At 38.0% G+C, this 6,000-nt stretch overlaps 1 protein-coding gene across 4 annotated transcripts in view; it reads left to right on the top strand.

Moving 5' to 3' along the window:
- The first annotated feature begins 3,806 nt into the window (after positions 1-3,806).
- Positions 3,807-6,000, top strand: part of AKAP6 (A-kinase anchoring protein 6) — a 274,206-nt gene continuing 272,012 nt past the window's right edge. For 3 of the 4 annotated variants that reach the window (XM_032113046.1, XM_032113047.1, XM_032113044.1), the window contains exon 1: positions 3,807-3,931. The gene's annotated coding sequence lies outside the window, so the exon portion shown is untranslated. The remainder of the gene's footprint in view (positions 3,932-6,000) is intronic. The other variant, XM_032113048.1, reaches the window with a different exon arrangement.

Raw genomic sequence — 6,000 nt, 5'->3', positions numbered from 1 at the left:
AACGGGACAGATTTGCCATCAATGTGTATGCCCTGCTCTTTCCTTCTGACAAAATCAACAGTGGAACAGAAACCCAGGTATATACAGCTGTTTAATTAAGGCACTCCATGCAAGATCTGGGACACAGGTTCGTGAAGTGGATTACAAAACCTTGAATGAGGATCAAGGTTTCTCTTGTTGTGTTGTCACAGATTGCTGATGTGCATTAGCATTTAGTAAATTGTGATTTTGCTTTTTATGCATTTTATTTTTAATTTAAAACCTGTTTCTGGCTTATTTGACAGGTAATTCAGAATACGCAATTCTCATTTCCTTTGGTCCTTCACCATACTTCCCCTTTCTCTCTTGGCTGTTTGGGTAGGGTAGCTGGCAAAAAGCAAGCAATTGCTTTCCTTCATTCCAAGGGGGAAACAACAGAGAAGAAAACAGCTGGATTATACAGAGAAAAGGTCTGCATTAACATTTTACTTTTTTAGCTGTGTTTGTGAGCTTACTCCTAATTCATTTTCTTGAAAATACTTAAGTGGAAACTAAAATCATGTCAAGGCCTCTGGCTTATTACTGATCTTACTGAGGGGAAATAAAGCTTTTTAAAGTTAAGGCCATGACTACTTGAATGGCAAAGACTTGCTTACTGAAAACCCCGTGGATTTTGTAAATGTTAGTTGTGCGCATAAACCGATCAAGATGAAAACAATGGCAGCTGGTAGATGAAACCCTTCTTCCTTTTCAGGTGAGTGTAAATCCTTTCAAAACAACTGTGGGGGTCCCAATGTAGGGAAAAGGAAAGACACAGCATGGCTTAGAGAGGCAGAATGTAATTAAAATAAGAATTTTAAACTAGTAATTTATGCCTATCATTAACCTCAGCTGCTATAATTGAAAGTAGGATAAAATATTTCTATTTTGATAGGAAAAAGTTATAGTCAAACCCTGTGCTTTTGGCTCAGAAACCTACTTGTGATACTTCAAAATGATCAAGGTATTTGTGTAGTGATAGAGTAGATTGGGCTCCCTGTCTGCACCTCCTGTTCCACTGAACTGTAAAGAACAGAAAGCAATTTTAAAGCTTAAATCTTGAAGATACATCAGTCCTGGGTTGGGTGAGTAAAAAAAGCTTCATTTTTTCTTTCCTTATTAAAAAAAAGAACCAAAGCAGCTAGGTCCGTCTCTCTTCCTCTAGACCTGCAGATTTAATTAGGAGGTTACAAAGTTTGTGGGTGCTACCTTTTGTATTCATAAGGTAGAAATTCCTTTAGCATCTCGTGGTTGCAGTCATCCATGTAAAGCCACTATAGTACCATTAGACCTGTGCAACAAATCCTTAGTTTACACTCTGCCTGGGACATTCCTGTTGTAGCTGTCTTGCACCCAATCTGACATGTGCCTTGGCTCATGAGAAATAATTTCTGGGAAAAATAAAAAACAGACTGATATTTTAAAAATACCAAATGGTCAAAAGTCAGGAAAAACACTATAATTTTGTCTTCAACTTATCATTTGTATATGTGAATAAACAAACTCATGCAGCCTGTAGTTAGCAGTAGGTAGGCAGAAGTCTTTGTAAAAAATGGCCTGATATTTCCCCTGTTCTTGCCTGACCTCGCTCCCTCTCCATGCTCCTCTGTGTCCGTGTTAGCCATGCTGCTACTTCACCCCTGCCAGAGAAGTTTACCTGAAGGTCACATGCAGCCAAGATGCCCTCTGGAGAGTCTGGAGCAGGAGCCTGGAGCAGGATGTCTGTCAGGCACTGGTCCCCCACCGTGGTGAGGCTGGCCCAGGGTGTGCTTACCTGATGTGTCCACCCCACCAGTTTCACTTCCCTGTGTTTGGGAACAAAGGCCAAGATGATGGGCATGAGGCAGAGCCCTTGTATCAACTAGATTATGACTCTTGGCTTGCCATACTGATGTTTCTGAATCTCCTCATTTTCCTAAGAAAAATAACAGCTCACTGCCTCTTTTCAACTCCATTTCCATAGCAATAAAGGTAGTAGAAATTATATCAAATAATCATTAACAAAATAGAAATAGCTCCTTTAAGGAAAGTTTCGGGAACTCATTATTTGCACAGGATGGCATTCAGCACACCATAAACTTTGCTAACTTACAATGACATACCTTGGTTTTCCTGTCAATCCAACACAAATCATGTTTCAATTGTGTCGTCCCCTGCTAAATTGGGAATTACATCCTCAGAGACCTCAGAAAGTTTGAAACATTCAAAAATCTAGAGCTATAGCTCTTTTGTGAGTAATGCTTCATTATGGATCACTAGACTGGATTTGATACTGACTCCGTTTGAGAGCTTTATTGTATTGTTTGGAATGACATAGGATTAATACTAGAAGAGAGAAACTGTCAAAAATGAGACCATGCAATGTCAAGGCAGCACTAGTTAGAAAGCCTATGGCATTTCTAGATTTATGGAGAGACTTTGTATTTAATCCATTAATCAAAAGGTATCAAGGTCTCTCTACTTTCTTTCAAAGCTGGGTGGTAGCTAAGAGAGTGTAATTATTTCCTATGGTTTATTCTGAAATCAATAATCAAAGTTTTTACTTACAGGCAGAATTTTATTGGAATGAAGGGTTTTAGTGACATGCATATTGGACATTAGTGGACATCTTCAGGGTGTTGGGAATTCTTGGTTCAAGTTGGGCATTTGTTTTACTCTGGGTTTCAGCATATCAAGCGCATAGGGTCCAGCCTTTTGTCTACTTTCTTTCCTACCATGTAGAAAGGGATTTTCACGGCTAGGGAAAGCAGTTTTTGCCAGAAACTTTTCTCATCCAAATAGAACTGGCAAGTGGCCAAAAATGTGCTGGTGGTTCTTTAGTTGTGAATTTTAATTTCCAGGCAGCTCCTTCCAGTACTTGTTTGCACAGCCTTTGCTTCTCTCATCACTGCTCTGAACAGAGGATGTGAGCAGGTTCCTGGTGCAGAAGGTAACATCTACAGGCTCAGCCTCCAGCCCCAGGCCTTCACTTAGGTTATGGGGAGGGGCTCTCTGCTTTGCCGGCCTTCCTGCTCTACCTGGAGGCAGCAGTGGGGCCCACTGGGCACTAGCAGCTGCTTGCCCACAGCTATCAAAATCTTCACTCATCTGTCTATCTGATGGGCAGATGAAAGCCAGGCTACTCAGCATGCAGAGGGCAGTGCAGTTTGTCCTACAGCTGAAAAATGATAAGGAGATTTTTACTTGGTTGGCTAGAAACTTCTTTACCCTCTCCTGAATAAAAAGCCACCCCCCTGCAATTTTTTTTGAACTCATTGTCATTCATTCAACAGTATGAAATCTGCTCATTTTGAAGTATCAATTGTTTTCCCCTAGCAACAAGATTTTTCTTGTAAGTGACAGATTGGATGTAGGAGCAGGGTGGGGCAGTGTGAAAATATATATTTCTTAAAATACTATTCAATAACTACTGTCTTTAGAGCTTTAGTGTTAAAATCATGCTACTGACTGTTTATTTTAAGTAAGGTTCCCTTACATGATAACCAAATTTGACTTATAAAATTTGTTCTTAAATTGACATACATGATATTAAATTTTAAATATAGAAATAATTTATGGGTCATACATCTCAGTTCTGTATCACCATGTGGGAATAATTTGTTTAAAATATTCCTTAACAACAGGCATGTACTAACATGGACTCTAAAATCTGTGGCACCGTACTTTAAAAGCCTGTTTGCATTTTGTCTGTTTCTTTAAAGGGCTTCCGTATTGTCTCGGACTCCCCTGGAAATGCAGTAAGGATTCGTATCACATCTCAGTTGCCATAGCAACAGCAGTCTTTCCCATAATGAGCTGCATCATCTGAACTGATGTCACAGCATCATGCAGCAGGTCACACAAGGCACCTCCTAGTATTGCATCTTACAGATGTGCCGTAAACATCAAAAGAGGATGATTTGAACAGGACATGGTAAGTTGCAAAATATTGTGCTGTTCTTAATTGCAGCTCTATTTTTTCCTGTTTTATAAGGTTTTCCTAATGTAAGTGTGTGGGTTTTGCCTTGTAGAAATCATTTTGAAGAAAGATGCTGCATGCTTAATATTATTTTTCAGGCAGACAGGCTAAGACAAAGGCCTACAGAAAATGCATTCAGTCTGAATGTTTAGACTTGCCTTTGCATTTGTGATAACAGCCTAAGTATTCGAAGAGAATATATTTAAATTTCACAATCCAATTAAAGTAGCTACTGTCTGATTTACTTAAATGGAAAGAATAGCTGTTTTCAATTCTAATGCCATAAACATAGCTTACTCCTTTCCCTGTCTCTTCATTTAAGCATTCCTATTACGTTTAGTTCCTCTTTGAACCTATTTTATCTCAATAGCACGAATATCACCTATTTACTTTCATTGGCCTTCCATAGCATGATAGTACAGAAAATACTCTGCAAACCAGTGCTGAACAAGGAACTGGAACATTATTGATTTTAAACATGGTTCAGTACTGTCCTATTTCTACTGGTATTCTTAAAAAAGCAAAACACAGATGTAATTGTCAAACAATAACCAAATATTTTGAAAGTACGGTAGCATTTAGCTCTTCTACCGTTTTACTTTCTATGACTCTGTTTCTTAAATTGTAATATGAAATTAGTGAATTTTAGGTCTTTTACTGGAAAGAAAACAAGCTTTTTTTTCTGCTGCAACTGCAGTAAAAGGTGTAGCCAAACATTCAAGTGTTCTGAGAGGGTTTGCTATGAATAAAATAATAGGAATAATTAAAAAGGCTTCCATCTCTATCTTGGGAAGAAAACACCCATCTTTTATATTTAGAAAGCTGGTTAAAGTCATGTCTGTAGTATTTAGTAATCCTTTACAAGGTCCAATATTTGTTTATGTTGTATTAAGGTCTTGCTTCTGGAGGCTAGGTTTATTTTGCTTAACTTCAAGTTAATCTTGCTGGATGATATATAACAACACTAATTTGATTTTGCACGTTTGAAAGATGCAGTCTTTCAGCTGCTTGCTATTAGAATGAAAGAAAATACCAGACACATGTCATTTTAACTGATCAATATGTCCACTAGGAATTAGGGAGTGGTCTCTGGCTCTGTTCTCCCCATGTAGTTTATATTTCAAACGTGCAGCAAGAAAAAAACAACCACTAATTTTGTAGTGATATCTACATTTATTGTGGGGTTTAGTCTCTTATATTTGATAAGGTAATAAATATAATGAGATCCAACTACTCTTCATAGGGGTGTGTGTGATGGCTTGTCTGGCATAAGCTGAAACAGAGCTCTTATACCTTAATTAGACAGTCTGTACAGAATCATATATGCTTTTTTCAGCACGGTTTGGGTACATCTGTTGTGTTTTTTCCCTACTGCAAAATACAAAGCAAATGACTGTAAATTAATATTAGATTGATGTTGTTTTATTTATTTGTGATGCATTTTGCAGTATGAAAGTAGTGGTCTCCTGCACTTGCTGTGTTCCCATCAGGCAAACTCGGAAGGGATGAGTTAGCAGGAGGATGGGGGTAGGGTGGGACAGCTGATGTCTGCCTACTGTCAGAATCAGAGGTGTGAAGAGAGCTGGTGAGCAATGCCTTCAACTCCCAACTTTAGGGATCATAGAAGAACAGTTAATAAGACATGGATGTAAGATATATCTGGTTTAGATATTATGCTGTTATTATCATCATCAATAATAATAATAATAATAATAAGTGTATTTTCTTAGATTTTTCAAGTGACTTGATTACAAATAGAATTTCTCAGATTAAAGTTAAAACTTAGGGGAAACATACTGGGTGTAAAAGAACAACTTTTGATGGTATTATTGGAGAGGTGACTGGCTCCAGTGAAGATTTTTATTTTTTTTCCCCTACTAGTAAGATTACAAAGCATGTTGTTTCTAAACACTTTTACTCTCTATTCCTCACAATTCTCATACCATTTTTTGCCCTGGGAAACACCTGCTAATAATGGAGCTGTGATGACACTAATTGATTCTTGGTAATCTTGGCTGATTCTG

The sequence above is a fragment of the Corvus moneduloides genome, chromosome 6 (genome assembly GCF_009650955.1).
Source record: "Corvus moneduloides isolate bCorMon1 chromosome 6, bCorMon1.pri, whole genome shotgun sequence".
NCBI lineage: Eukaryota > Metazoa > Chordata > Aves > Passeriformes > Corvidae > Corvus > Corvus moneduloides.
The sequence above is the reverse complement of the archived record's forward strand: the minus strand, read 5'-3'. Positions and strand labels throughout refer to the sequence as shown.